We start from the raw sequence: 16697 nt of genomic DNA, 5'->3' as shown, positions 1-16697 counted from the left end.
GGTCTGCCCCACAATGGGAAACCCCATTGACCATCCAGCGTAAAGGAGCACCCCGCCTGCGTGCCGAAACAGAAATGTGGCACAGCGGGGCAGAGAATCCAGCCCCTGGAGTAGTATGTGCAGTTTTGGTGTCCTTATCTGAGGAATGATGTTCTTGTTATGGAGGGAGTGCAGCAAAGTTTGCAAGGCGGATTCCTGGGATGGCAGGAATGTCATATGAGGCGAGACTAAATCGGTTAGGATTATATTAATTGCAGTTTAGAAGGGTGAAAGGAGATCTCATAGAAACTTATAAAATTCGAACAGTATTAGACAGGGTAGATTCAGAAAATTGTTCCCGACAGTGAGTGAGTGCAGAACTAGGGGTCACTGATTGAGGAGAAGGGGCAAACCTTTTAGAACTGTAGTGAGGAGAGATTTCTTCACCCGGAGAGTGGTGAATCTGTGGAATTTGCTACCACAGAAAGTAGTTGAGGCCAAAACGTTTAAATTCAAGAAGTAATTAGATATAGCTCTTGCGGCTAAGGTATTAAGGGATATGAGGGGAAGGCAGGATCAGGCCATAAGACCATTCGACGTGGAGCAGAATTAGGCCTATCGGCCCAAAGAGTTTGCTCCGCCAATCAATTATGGCTGATACTTTTCTCATCCCTATTCTCCTGCCTTCTCCCCACAACCCCAGATCCTCTTATTGATCAAGAACCAATCTATCTCTGTCTTAAAGATACTCAGTGATTTGGCCTCCACAGCCTTCTGCGGCAAAGAGTTCCACAGATTCACCACCCTCTGGCTGAAGAAATTCCTCCACATCTCTGTTTTAAAGGATCGTCCCTTTCGTCTGAGATTGTGCCCTCTGATTCTAGTTTTTCCTATGAGTGGAAATATCCTCTCCACGTCCACTCTATCCAGGCCTCACAGTATCCCGTAAGTTTCAAAAAGATCCCCCCTCATCCTTCTAAACTTCAATGAGTACAGGCCCAGAGTCCTCAACCGTTCCTCATACGACAAGCTCTTTATTCCAGGGATCATTCTTGTGAACCTTTACTGGACCCTTTCCAAGGCCGGCACATCCTTCCTGAGATATGGGGCCCAAAACTACTCACAATACTCCAAATGGGGTCTGCTCCACGTCTTATGGTCTGATGGCCTGATCCCGCATTTCCCCCATATACCTTGTTCTCTCAGCCTCAGAAGTACATTCCTGGTCTTGTATTCTAGCCCTCTCGACATGAATGCTAACATTGCATTTGCCTTCCTAACTGCCGACTGAACCTGCACGTTAACCTTAAGAGAATCTTGTATAAGGACTCCCATGTTCAAACAAGCGTAAACAAGTATTTCCCCATTTAGAAAATAGTCTGTGCCTCCATTCCTCCTTTCAAAGTGCATAACCTCACACTTTCCAACATTATATTTCACCTGCAACCTTTTTGCCCACTCTCCCAGCCTGTCCAAGTCCTTCTGCAGCCCCCCTACTTTCACAATACTACCTGTTCCTCTACAGATCTTTGTATCATCTGCAAACATAGCAACAGTGCCTTTAGTTCCTTCTTCCAGATCATTAATGGATATTGTGAAAAGTTGTGGTCCCAGCACTGACCCTTGAGGCACACCACTAGTCACCGGTTGCCATCCTGAAAAAGACCCCTTTATACCCACTCTCTGCCTTCTGCTAGACAGCTAATCCTCTATCCTCTATGGTTCAATCCCCGTACCGGCCTCCCCGAACAGGTGCCGGAATGTGGCAACTAGGGGCTTTTCACAGTATCTTCATTGAAGTTTACTTGTGACAATAAGCAATTATTACTATTGTTATTATCCATGCCAGGATCTTATCCTGAACACCATGGGCTCTTAACTTATTTAACAGTCTCCTATGTGGCACCGTGTCAAAGGCCTTCTGGAAATCTAAACAACTTGATCATAATGATCATAATGAATGGTGGAGCTGGCTCAAAGGGCCAAATGGCCTCCTCCTTCTTCTGATTTCTCTGTTTCTATGTTAAGCAGTCGACCACTGCCACCCAGTCTAACAATCACTCGACCCACTGCCATCCAGTGTAAACAAGCAGTCGACCTACTGCCACCCAGTGTAAACAAGCAGTCAACCTACTGCCACCCTGTGTAAACAAGCAATCTACCCACTGTAATTCAGTGTAAACAAGTAGTCGATACACTGTCACCCAGTGTAAACGCAGTCAATCCATTGTCACCCAGTGTAAACAAGCAGTCGCCACACTATCACACAGTCTAAATGCAGTTGATACACTGTAACTCAGTGTAAACATGCAGTGGCCACACTGTAACCTAGTGTAAATGCAGTCAATACACTGTCACCGAGTGTAAACATGCAGTTGCCACACTGTCAACCAGTGTAAACACAGTCAATACACTGTCACCGAGTGTAAACCTGCAGTCGCCACACTGTCAACCAGTGTAAACACAGTCGATACACTGTCATCCAGTGTAAACATGCAGTCGCCACACTGTCAACCAGTGTAAACGCAGTTGATACACTATCACCCAGTGTAAACATGCAGTCGCCACACTGTCACCCAGAGTAAATGCAATTGATACACTGTCACCCAGTGCAAACAAGCAGATGACACACTGTCACCCAATCTAAACAGCAGTTGATCCATAGATGAAGCATGGGAATAGTTAAAATTAGCTGAAAGGTGTGGTGGTATGATTTGCATAGCTGTCTGCCATTGGTGCAGAACACCGGCTTACCATTGGCCCTGGTCAGTCATGTGCCTCTCGACCGATTGGTTGAGACCAGTCATGTGACGGCTCTCCGATTGGTCGAGAGGCTGAGTTAACCACGCCTCCATACCGAGGTATAAATAGTCAGAACGCCCGGCGGTCGTCCACTTATTTTAGTCGACCGCAGGGCTAAGTTCTAGTTTATTAAAGCCTAACGTTTGTACAGCAACTCGTCTCATGTGCAATTGATGGCTCAGCAAAAGGTACCAGGTTCTGGATTTTCAATTGGCACTGGGTTTGGGGAATGGGTGCCAGTTGCTATATAAAAATTGCATTCCGAGGGGGCAATATTAGAGCTTGCCATCTCCGGAGCATGTTGCTTACTATTTAATGGGAAGGTATGAGGAGGGGTCTGCATCTCTGGAATCTCCACACCTACATTTAAGTGCCTATTAAGCTGTTGTTGGTTGTGAGAAGCTGATAATTCTCATTAGTGAGAGGTTGGAGTCCTGAAAGTGCAGTCAGGCTGCCAGCTTCATTTGGATCTAGGTGGTATTCTGCAATCATCGGTTTATCATGCCATCAGGCATAGATTCCCTATTCCAGAGCACATGGAAATGCATTCCTTTAGAGAGAGAGGCCAGTGCAAGCACAGAGTGGAACAGCCTTTGCCAACATCCAGGGGATCATCAATTGTATCCAAAAACTGATCAAAGCACTGATGGGCTAGCCAGCCTGATTCCTCAACAAAAAAGCCGAATTCAACCTGGTCTATTACTGCCCTTCAGTGTACTCTTGAACATCAGCAAAGTGATATAAGGAATCATCAACAGTGCATCCATGTGGCACTTACTAAGCAGTAACCTGTCACTGGTGCTCAGTTTTAGGTTCCGGCAGGGCCACTCAGCTCCTGACCTTACAGTTTCAGGTGAGAATGACTACCCTTGGCTTTCAAGAGCCCAAGCCAAACTGGAGACAGTGGGCATCAGGGTGAAATCTTTACGCTGTTTGGAGTCACACCTACATCAAAGGATGATGGTTCTGGTTTTTGGAGGTCAGTCATCTCAGTCCTGGGATGTTTATCCATGAGTTCTCGGGGTAGCACATCTGGCTTCAGCTGCATCATTAATGACCTTCCTTCCATCAGAAGGTCAAAAGTAGGGATGCTCCCTGATGACTGAAGAATGTCCAGTACCATTCATGATTTCTCAAATACTGAAGCTGCCCGTGCCCAAATGCAGCAAGACCTGGACAATATCCAGGCTCAGGCTGACATATTGCAAGTACCACTTGTGCCACACAAAGCAATGATTATCTCAAACAAGTGGGAATCTGACCATCACCTATTGACGTTCAATGTTATTTCCATCATTGAACACCCATTATCAACATCCTAGGGATTGACATTGACCAGAAACTGAACAGGATCAATCATATGAAAACTGCAGGTACAAGAGCAGGTCAGGGGCTGAAAATTCTGTGGTGTGTAACTCACCTCCTGACTCCCTAAATCCTGCCCACTGTCTACAAAACAGTCGTCAGGTGTGTAATGGAATATTCTCCACCTGCCTAGATGAGTGCATCTCCAGCAACACTCAGAAAGCTTGATATCAGCCAGGACAAAGCAGCCTGCTTGATTGGCACCCCTTCTACCACATTAACCATTCACTCCCTTCACCATGAAGCAGAGTGACAACAGTGTGAACCTCCATATGATACACTGCAGCAACTCGCAAAGGCTTCTTCAACAGCTCCTTCCAAACCGTCAACCTCTACTACCTCAAAGGACAAGGGCAAAAGATTCATGGGGACATCATCATCCCTAAACAACACACCATCCTGACTTTGATATATATCACAATTACTTCATTGTCACTGGGTCAACATCCTGGAACTCCCTCCTGTACAGCACTGTGGATGCACAAACATCACATAGGCTGTAACAGCACTGTGGGTGTATGAACACCATATAGGCTGTAACAGCACTGTGGGTGTATGAATACCACATTAGCTGTAACAGCGCTGTGGGTGTATGAACACCATATAGGCTGTAACAGCGCTGTGGGAGTATGAATACCACATTAGCTGTAACAGCACTGTGGGTGTATGAACACCACATTAGCTGTAACAGCGCTGTGGGTGTATGAATACCACATTAGCTGTAACAGCACTGTGGGTGTATGAACACCATATAGGCTGTAACAGCGCTGTGGGTGTATGAATACCACATTAGCTGTAACAGCACTGTGGGTGTATGAACACCATATAGGCTGTAACAGCACTGTGGCTGTATGAACACCACATTAGCTGGAACAGCACTGTGGCTGTATGAACACCACATTAGCTGTAACAACACTGTGGGTGTATGAACACCATATAGGCTGTAACAGCACTGTGGGTGTATGAATACCACATTAGCTGTAACAGCACTGTGGGTGTATGAACACCATATAGGCTGTAACAGCACTGTGGGTGTATGAACACCACATTAGCTGGAACAGCACTGTGGCTGTATGAACACCACATTAGCTGTAACAACACTGTGGGTGTATGAACACCATATAGGCTGTAACAGCACTGTGGGTGTATGAACACCATATAGGCTGTAACAGCGCTGTGGGTGTATGAACACCACATTAGCTGTAACAGCGCTGTGGGTGTATGAACACCATATAGGCTGTAACAGCACTGTGGGTGTATGAACACCATATAGGCTGTAACAGCACTGTGGGTGTATGAACACCATATAGGCTGTAACAGCACTGTGGGTGTATGAACACCATATAGGCTGTAACAGCACTGTGGGTGTATGAACACCATATAGGCTGTAACAGCACTGTGGGTGTATGAATACCACATTAGCTGTAACAGCACTGTGGGTGTATGAACACCATATAGGCTGTAACAGCACTGTGGGTGTATGAACACCATATAGGCTGTAACAGCACTGTGGGTGTATGAACACCATATAGGCTGTAACAGCACTGTGGGTGTATGAACACCACATTAGCTGTAACAGCACTGTGGGTGTATGAATACCACATTAGCTGTAACAGCACTGTGGGTGTATGAATACCACATTAGCTGTAACAGCACTGTGGGTGTATGAATACCACATTAGCTGTAACAGCGCTGTGGGTGTATGAACACCATATAGGCTGTAACAGCACTGTGGGTGTATGAACACCATATAGGCTGTAACAGCACTGTGGGTGTATGAACACCATATAGGCTGTAACAGCACTGTGGGTGTATGAACACCATATAGGCTGTAACAGCACTGTGGGTGTATGAATACGACATTAGCTGTAACAGCACTGTGGGTGTATGAATACGACATTAGCTGTAACAGCACTGTGGGTGTATGAACACCATATAGGCTGTAACAGCGCTGTGGGTGTATGAATACCACGTAGGCTGTAACAGCACTGTGGGTGTATGAACACCACGTAGGCTGTAACAGCACTGTCGGTGTATGAACACCATATAGGCTGTAACAGCACTGTGGGTGTATGAACACCAGATAGGCTGTAACAGCGCTGTGGGTGTATGAATACCACATTAGCTGTAACAGCACTGTGGGTGTATGAACACCAGATAGGCTGTAACAGCGCTGTGGGTGTATGAACACCACATTAGCTGTAACAGCACTGTGGGTGTATGAACACCATATAGGCTGTAACAGCGCTGTGGGTGTATGAACACCATATAGGCTGTAACAGCACTGTGGGTGTATGAACACCACATTAGCTGTAACAGCACTGTGGGTGTATGGACACCATATAGGCTGTAACAGCACTGTGGGTGTATGAACACCACGTAGGCTGTAACAGCACTGTGGGTGTATGAACACCATATAGGCTGTAACAGCACTGTGGGTGTATGGACACCATATAGGCTGTAACAGCACTGTGGGTGTATGAATACCACATTAGCTGTAATAGCGCTGTGGGTGTATGAATACCACATTAGCTGTAATAGCGCTGTGGGTGTATGAACACCACATTAGCTGTAACAGCGCTGTGGATGTATGAACACCACATTAACTGTTACAGCACTGTGGGTGTATGAACACCACATTAGCTGTAACAGCACTGTGGGTGTATGAACACCACGTAGGCTGTAACAGCACTGTGGGTGTATGAACACCACATTAGCTGTAACAGGGCTGTGGGTGTATGAACACCATATAGGCTGTAACAGCACTGTGGTTGTATGAACACCATATAGGCTGTAACAGCACTGTGGGTGTATGAATACCACATTAGCTGTAACAGGACTGTGGGTGTATGAACACCATATAGGCTGTAACAGCACTGTGGGTGTATGAATACCACATTAGCTGCAACAGCGCTGTGGGTGTATGAATACCACATTAGCTGTAACAGCGCTGTCGGTGTATGAACACCATATAGGCTGTAACAGCGCTGTGGGTGTATGAACACCATATAGGCTGTAACAGCGCTGTGGGTGTATGAACACCATATAGGCTGTAACAGCGCTGTGGGTGTATGAACACCATATAGGCTGTAACAGCGCTGTGGGTGTATGAATACCACATTAGCTGTAACAGCACTGTGGGTGTATGAATACCACATTAGCTTTAACAGCACTGTGGGTGTATGAACACCACGTAGGCTGTAACAGCACTGTGGGTGTATGAACACCATATAGGCTGTAACAGCACTGTGGGTGTATGAACACCACATTAGCTGTAACAGCACTGTGGGTGTATGAACACCACATTAGCTGTAACAGCGCTGTGGGTGTATGAACACCATATAGGCTGTAACAGCACTGTGGGTGTATGAATACCACATTAGCTGTAACAGCGCTGTGGGTGTATGAACACCATATAGGCTGTAACAGCGCTGTGGGTGTATGAATACCACATTAGCTGTAACAGCACTGTGGGTGTATGAACACCATATAGGCTGTAACAGCACTGTGGGTGTATGAACACCATATAGGCTGTAACAGCGCTGTGGGTGTATGAACACCATATAGGCCGGAACAGCACTGTGGGTGTATGAACACCATATAGGCTGTAACAGCACTGTGGGTGTATGAACACCATATAAGCTGTAACAGCACTGTGGGTGTATGAACACCATATAAGCTGTAACAGCACTGTGGGTGTATGAACACCATATAAGCTGTAACAGCACTGTGGGTGTATGAACACCACGTAGGCTGTAACAGCACTGTGGGTGTAAGAATACCACATTAGCTGTAACAGCACTGTGGGTGTATGATCACCATATAGGCTGGAACAGCGCTGTGGGTGTATGAACACCATATAGGCTGTAACAGCACTGTGGGTGTATGAACACCATATAGGCTGTAACAGCGCTGTGGGTGTATGAACACCATATAGGCTGTAACAGCACTGTGGGTGTATGAACACCATATAGGCTGTAACAGCACTGTGGGTGTATGAACACCATATAGGCTGTAACAGCACTGTGGGTGTATGAACACCATATAGGCTGTAACAGCACTGTGGGTGTATGAACACCATATAGGCTGTAACAGCGCTGTGGTTGTATGAATACCACATTAGCTGTAACAGCACTGTGGGTGTATGAACACCATATAGGCTGTAACAGCGCTGTGGTTGTATGAATACCACATTAGCTGTAACAGCACTGTGGGTGTTTGAATACCACGTAGGCTGGAACAGCACTGTGGGTGTATGAACAGCACATAGACTGTGGTGGTTCATGAAAACAGCTCAACACCAACTTCTCAAGAGCAATTAGGAATGGGCAATAAATGCAGGCCTAACTCGGTTCTGTAGCAGCTATCATAATTCCTTCATCCTCATCATGGGCATGGTTCCCCTCAGGCCCTGACCATTGGCAATATCACCCTGGTACCTGGGAACCATGGTACTGGCACCCTGGCAGTGCTCCTTCCAGCTTTACAGTGCCACCTGGACACCTTCACAGTGCTAGAATAGCAGTGCCAAGGTGCCAGATTGGCAGTGCCAAGGTGCCCGGGTACCAGGAGGAGGACCAGAGAGGTCACCCAGCCTTGTCCCTGACGACCTAGGGGTTTCCGATGGCATGGGAGCTGCCCTGGGTGCCATTTTGCCTGGTCCATATCCCAGCTGAGGATGCCCCGGGGAGGCCGGTAGATGCTGGGAGCCTGATTGATCCCGGTTCATCATGCCTCAGTGGGTTTTAAACCTACTTAGGTGTGCGAGGTCGGTCCCACCCATGATCTTGTGAGGCGTACTGGCTGTTGGGAAGCCCATGGGAGGCCGCTCCTGGCATCTACCGGCCATGTCGCGCGATTGTTTGGGTGCAACATGGCCAGTAGATCACGCCCTACATTTGATTAGCCACACCGTCTATTGGGCAGGAGTCTTCTCCATACCCCTTTTCCAGGGATTAGATATATCAAACAACCCTGTTTTTCTCAGCTTCCAGACTTGTCGGGGGCGATTCTCTGAGCCTCACACCGTGCCGGAGAATTGGCGCAACCATGCCACGATGCCCCGACGCCGGCGTGCGATTCTCCAAGGTGCAGAGAATCGGTGCCATTTGCACCGTTTGGCGTTTGGCGCGGCGCCGACTGCGGGCCGCTGGAATTCTCCGGCCCAAATGGGCCGAGCGGCCGCACCGACACGACAGAGTCCCGCCGGCGCTGTTCACCCCTGGTCGCCGCCGGCGAGAACTCTGCGGGAACGCTCGGAGGGCAGCCTGTGGGGGGGGGGAGGGGCTCCTTCACCGGGGGGGGGGCCTCCGATCAGCGGGCTGGCCTCCATATCGGAGAATCGCCCCCGTCATCCCCCAAGCTCTGCTGCAATCGCACCCACATGATGCCCAGTGCTGCCTCCTCCATGACAGTGAGATGGTGCACGTTCAGCCTCCTGTCTACCCCATTTCCCGAGTATCGTGTACGTGCCTCTCCTGAAGGATGAGGGGAGATTGGTGCATAAATAAGCTGCCTTCCCTCAACTTGTAATGCATGACATAAGCTGCCACTTTCCTCAGTGATGCCTCTGCTAATATTTGCCCCACGTCTATGGGTGGTTGACATGTCAGTGATGCAACTGAACACTAGCTCTGACAATGTTAGGGAGTACGATAGATACATGGTTTGCTGAGCTTGTGTACACGCTGCCGTACAACAGAGTTAGAGGTCTCTCACCAGGGTGCCACTGGCCACCCATCTTCCCAGATGTTATGAGGTCAGTGAAGCACTTACAGCATTCAATCCACATCCTCCTGGTCACGTTGTAATTGCTGAGCCCATCCACCACCTCTGACATGCCCTCACGGGGACTTTGGTGTTTTTCAACTGGAGACCAGGAAGAAAATCTGCCGTCTCTCAACATTGGCTCAGTGAGGACCTCCAGGGTGACATCTGAAATTCTGGGCGCTGCCTGCCCACCTGCGCCTGGCAGCACTAACCCAATCTCATTATTCTCCACAAGTAGCCTTTCCACAGCAAGCGGCTCAGTCATGGCTGCTGCTTGTCTTTTCAAAAAGGGCCCTTGGTGACTGTGTCCCACCTTCAGGTTACTTTCAGTGTCGTCAATTGGACCTCAAACCCGCCTCCAGCTCAATTTACTCATTTCCATTTGAAAATTGCAACACATGATGTTGATGCAATATGGTGTCTAGTCCCGGAACTGACCCATCGGCATGTCCAACTAAACCTATTGAAAGTCTGGCCCAGAAACATAAGGATAAAATGATAAATTCAGTAGACTGCTTGGGCAGGAAGTTTTGCAGGAAAGAATACTCAAAGTTCTGACCTATTCTCCTGGTGTTCTCCCCCGAGAGGGTTAACAATGAAAATTCACCCATTTCTGAGTGTACTTGAATCGAGGAATATTTTCTGCCTCGGTATGTAATCATTTATTTTCAGCTTTTACACCCATGGTTCTGTTCGCAGCATGCTTTCTTCTGAGTGAAAATGTGTGGCTTCAGTCCCACTCCATGGACCAGAACACAGAATCTAGACTGAGACTCCAGTCCTGTGCTGAGGGAGTGCTACAATGTTGGGGGTGCTGTCTATTGGATGAGATGTTAAACCAACTATGGCTGCCTTTCCTACAATACAACTGTGGCTACATATCAAAGGTACTTCATTGACTATAAATGTCCTTGGGTGGCACGGTAGCTCAGTGGTCAGCACAGTTCCTTCACAGCTCCAGGGTTCGAGGTTCGATTCCCGACTTGGGTCACTGTCTGCGCGGAGTCTGCAGGTTCTTCCTGTGCCTGCGTGGGTTTTCTCCAGGTTCTCCAGTTTCCTTCCACAGTCCTGTGCAGATTAGGTGGATTGGCCATGCTAAACTGCCCTTGGTGTCCCAAAAGGTTCGGTGGGGTTACTGGGATCGGGTGGAGGTTTGGGCTTAGGTCGGGTGCTCTTTCCAAGGGCCGGTGCAGACTCGATGGGCCAAATGGCGTCCTTCTGCACTGTAAATTCTGTGTGACGTCCTGAGCTCATGAATATGCAATGTTTCACTCAGAACCCAGGGTAATTGTGGCACTACAATCGTAAATTCAGCGGCTGCTTCTGAAGTGCCTGCAGTGTGAATGGACAGGATTTCTGCCGGTTGTTTTGAACAATCGGTGACCTTGCTCCAAACTCTCTGAGATGAGGTAATAATTTACATATCCAATATGCTCACCCGCTAAGGAGGCTGTACTCTGAGTTACATTCTGCTGCTCCAGAACCCTCACTGGGCTGATGATTTGAAAAAAATGGAGACAAACAAATTCTCATTATATAATAAAGGGGCAGCAATTTTAAAATAGCCAGTCCCATTGGGATCAATTATCTTGTTTTGTTTTCATTCAATGAGGACATCAGCAGGCCCAGGTGCAGGATCCCAGCAGGTGAGTTGAGCAGAATTCTGGGGTCACCACTTACACCCAAATTCCTTAAAAATCAATTCAAAGGACTGACTTAAGATGCACCTGCACCACCGACATGCAATAATTAAGATAACATATGCAGAGCAGAAAACTAGCAAGTCAGAGTGCCATGCATCAGAATGTTTTCTCCTGAATAAAACTCTTACCCCTCAATATTAAAAGTCACTTTTAGCAATAATACCATAAAAAGGGTTCCCACTCTGGTGGTAAATTTTGCCTTCTGATATTTTTGTAGAGTTAACAATTCATTGGAAAGTGCAGAGTCCGTGTGAATGAACAGCGGGACCATTGAGGTGATTTCTCCAGCAGTGGCTAATTGAGAGGCCACCAGAGCTGCCATGCTTCCTATCTCTCTCTGCTATCAGCCCCAGTCAGCGGGCTGGCAGCCTCAGCAGCACCACCAGTCGTGACGGCCACTGTTAAATCTGCAAGAGGAAGAAGAGGCCTGGTCATTTGGATGAGTGAGGCCTCCAGTGACAGCATTGGAGTTGCAGTTGCTGCAAGTGGGGACGGACACTTCAATAGGACATTAGGCATTCAGAAAGGATTGCCCCCTCCTACCCCTTGGCTACTTGGCAGTACCCCCACTCAGTCCATGCCAATGCCGGAAAAACAGCAACAGTGACTGTAAAATGGCCATTAGTAGTAGACTTGGCAATTGGATTAATTGGCTGTTCACCGCTGGTCGTGCCATGCTGCTCTCATTGCTGCTTTCCAAAATATCCGGCGTCAAGAAGATTTTGGGCTTTGCTCCTGATGCTTTCTGCTGCCATTTTAGCGGCCCTTCTACCTCCCAGCCAATCCTCAAAGAACTGGTAAAATCCCAGCCATTGTTTTCTTGCTTCATATCTATATGCTGTCCCTTCGACAACAACATTCAAAAAGACAGCATTAGTTTTCACATGTACGCTGGCAACACTCAGCTCTACCTCACCACTGCCTCTCTCAACTCCTCCATCATTGCTAAATTATCAGATTGCTTATCTGATGTCCAGTACTGGTGAGCAGTGATTTCTTCCAATTAAATATTGGGAAGACGAAAGCCTTGGTGTTGTTCGCTCCCAACTCCAGCCTGAGGTTAAACAAGCCTATTTAAAGCCTTGGATTCATTCATGACCCTGACATGAGCTTCTAAACCGATACCCATGCCATCACTAAGACCACCTATTTCCAACTCTGTAAAACCACACAACTTTGCCATTGACTTGGGTCATCTGCTGCTGAAACCCTCATTCAGAGTTGACTCTTCCAACACACGCGTGGTTGGTCTCCCGCATTCTACCCTCCATAAACCTGAGGCGCTCCAAGTCTCTTGTTTTCAAATCCTTCGTTGGCCTCACCCTTTCTGATCTCCGTAATCTCCTCCAGCCCACAATCCTCTGAGATACCTGCACGTCTTTAATTTTCGCCTCCTGAGTAGCTTTGATTTTAATCTCTTCACCATTATTGGATGAACCTTCAGTTGCCTCAGTTCAAAGCTCTGTAATTTCCTCCCACCACCTCTAACTTGCTTTCCATCTTTAAAACACTTCTTAAAATGGATGTCCGAGGTAGGTTGTTTACTCAGAGAGTGGTTAGGGTGTGGAATGGACTGCCTGCTGTGATAGTGGAGTTGGACACTTCAGGAACTTTGAAGCGGTTATTGGATAGGCACATGGAGCACACCACAATGACAGGGAGTGGGATAGCTTGATCTTGGTTTTGGAAAAAACTCGGCACAACATCGAGGGCCGAAGGGCCTGTTCTGTGCTGTACTGTTCTATGTTCTATATGCATCTTTGATCAAGTTTTTGGTCAACTGACCTAATATATCCTCATTAGCTTGGTATCATATTCTATCTTATAATGATCCTGTGAAGCACCTTTGGACATTTTATTACTTTACGCGTAGCAAATAAATCCAAGTTCATCCTCTCAGTAGTTTACAGCATCCTCAATGTTTATATGCATCATGAGCAGAGGCAGGGGGGCTAAGATGAGAAAGAGTGAGACTGAGAGTGGACCTGGGGAGATAAAAATGCACGAGAAACAGTAAGACTGAAAGCGGAGCTGGGGAGATATAAGGGCATGAGAAAGAGCGAGATTGAGAGAGGAACTGGGGAGATAAAAAAGCGTGAGAAAGAGTAAGACCGAGAGGAGAGCCAGGGAGAAGGATTGGTGCGAGGGGGAGTACTTCAGGTTCCTGGGACATTGGGACTGGTTCAGGGGGAGGTGGGACCAGAACAAACTGGACTGATTGCACTTGGGCAAGACCAGGACTGATGTCCTGGAATATGGCAGGGGTCTGGGAACTAATGCAAGGACTCAGAAGAGGGGTAACACAGACAAGAACAAAAGACAGAAATAGAAATAAGAAAAATGATAGATGAAGAAATCACAGGCCAGAATCAAAGAGAGTCATAGTGAAAAATAATGGGAACGGGACAAGGAAAGGTTTTCTTTATTTTTCAAGTTCCTCATTCTTTTTTTTCCAATTAAGGGGCAATTTAGCGTGCTCAATTCACCTAGCCTTCACATTTTTGATGTGGAGATGCCGGCGTTGGACTGGGGTGAGCACAGTAAGAAGTCTTACAACACCAGGTTAAAGTCCAACAGGTTTGTTTCAAACACGAGCTTTCGGAGCACGGCTCCTTCTTCAGGTGAATGGAAAGGCTTGTTCCAGAAATGTTTATATAGACACAGTCAGAGATGCCCCGGAATGCGAGCACCTGCAGGCAATCAAATCATCAAAGATGCAGAGAGAGAGGTAACTCCAGGTTAAAGAGGTGTGAATTGTCCCAAGCCAGTTCAGTCGGTAGGCCTCTGCAAGTCCAGGCTTGTTGGTGGGGGCCGAATGTAATGCGACATGAATCCCAGATCCCGGTTGAGTCCGCATTCATGCGTGCGGAACTTAGCTATAAGTTTTTGCTCAGCAATTTTGCGTTGTCGCGTCTCCTGAAGGCCTCCTTGTAGAATGCTGACCCGGAGATCAGAGGCTGAATGTCCTTGACTGCTGAAGTGTTCCCCAACTGGAAGGGAACAGTCCTGCCTGTTGATAGTCGCACGATGCCCGTTTATTCGTTGTCGCAGTGTCTGCATGGTCTCGCCAATGTACCACGCTTCGGGACATCCTTTCCTGCAGCGTATGAGGTAGACTACATTGGTCGAGTCGCACGAGTATGCGCCGCGTACCTGGTGGGTGGTGTTTCCACGTGTAATGGTGGTGTCCATGTCGATGATCTGGCATGTCTTGCAGAGATTACCCTGGCAGGGTTTTGTGGTGTTGTGGTTGCTGTTCTGAAGGCTGGGTAATTTGCTGCAAACAATGGTTTGTTTGAGGTTGCGCGGTTGTTTGAAGGCCAGTAGTGGGGGTGTGGGGATGACCTTGGCAAGATGTCCATCCTCGCTGATGATGTGTTGGAGGCTGCGAAGAAGATGTCGTAGTTTCTCCGCCCCAGGAAAGTACTGGACGACGAAGGGTACTCTGTCAGTGGTGTCCCGTGTTTGTCTTCTGAGGAGGTCGGTGCGGTTTTTTGCTGTGGCGCGGTGGAACTGTCGATCAATGAGTCGAGCGCCATATCCCGTTCGTACGAGGGCATCTTTCAGCATCTGTAGGTGTCTGTTGCGCTCCTCCTTGTCTGAGCAGATCCTGTGTATACGGAGGGCTTGTCCATAGGGGATGGCTTCTTTAATGTGTTTCGGGTGAAAGCTGGAGAAGTGGAGCATCGTGAGATTATCTGTGGGCTTGCGGTAAAGCGAGGTGCTGAGGTGACCGTCCTTGATGGAGACGAGTGTGTCCAAGAATGGAACTGAATTTGGAGAATAGTCCATGGTGAGTTTGATGGTGGGATGGAACTTATTGATGTCATCGTGTAGTCGTTTCAGTGATGTCTCGCCGTGGGTCCAAAGGAAAAAAATGTCATCGATGTATCTGGTGTATAGCATCGGTTGAAAGTCCTGTGTGGTGAGGAAGTCCTGTTCAAACTTGTGCATGAAGATGTTGGCATATTGAGGTGCAAATTTGGTCCCCATGGCTGTTCCGTGCGTCTGGATGAAGAATTTGTTGTCGAAGGTGAAGACGTTGTGGTCTAGAATGAAACGGATGAGTTGCAGAATTGCGTCTGGAGATTGGCAGTTGTCGGTGTTGAGGACTGAGGCTGTTGCAGCAATGCCGTCCTGAAGAAGGAGCCGTGCTCCGAAAGCTCGTGTTTGAAAGAAACTCAGCACCCATGGACCAGTTGAACCAGGAACATTCCTCGTCACAATGGATGTCTCGGCACTCTACACCAGCATCCCCCATGACGACGGCATTGCTGCAACAGCCTCAGTCCTCAACACCGACAACTGCCAATCTCCAGACGCAATTCTGCAACTCATCCGTTTCATTCTAGACCACAACGTCTTCACCTTCGACAACAAATTCTTCATCCAGACGCACGGAACAGCCATGGGGACCAAATTTGCACCTCAATATGCCAACATCTTCATGCACAAGTTTGAACAGGACTTCCTCACCACACAGGACTTTCAACCGATGCTATACACCAGATACATCGATGACATTTTTTTCCTTTGGACCCACGGCGAGACATCACTGAAACGACTACACGATGACATCAATAAGTTCCATCCCACCATCAAACTCACCATGGACTATTCTCCAAATTCAGTTCCATTCTTGGACACACTCGTCTCCATCAAGGACGGTCACCTCAGCACCTCGCTTTACCGCAAGCCCACAGATAATTATGTCTTAGGTTAGGTGGATTGGCCATGCTAAATTGCCCGTAGTGTAAGGTTAATGGGGGGATTGTTGGGTTACGGGTATACGGGTTACGTGGGGTTAAGTAGGGTGATCATTGCTCGGCACAACATCGAGGGCCGAAGGGCCTGTTCTGTGCTGTACTGTTCTATTCTATTCTATAATCTCACGATGCTCCACTTCTCCAGCTTTCACCCGAAACACATTAAAGAAGCCATCCCCTATGGACAAGCCCTCCGTATACACAGGATCTGCTCAGACAAGGAGGAGCGCAACAGACACCTACAGATGCTGAAAGATGCCCTCGTACGAACGAGATATGGCGCTCGACTCATTGATCGACAGTTCCACCGCGC

Source organism: Scyliorhinus canicula, chromosome 1 (genome assembly GCF_902713615.1).
Source record: "Scyliorhinus canicula chromosome 1, sScyCan1.1, whole genome shotgun sequence".
NCBI lineage: Eukaryota > Metazoa > Chordata > Chondrichthyes > Carcharhiniformes > Scyliorhinidae > Scyliorhinus > Scyliorhinus canicula.
Note: the sequence above shows the minus strand (reverse complement) of the source record.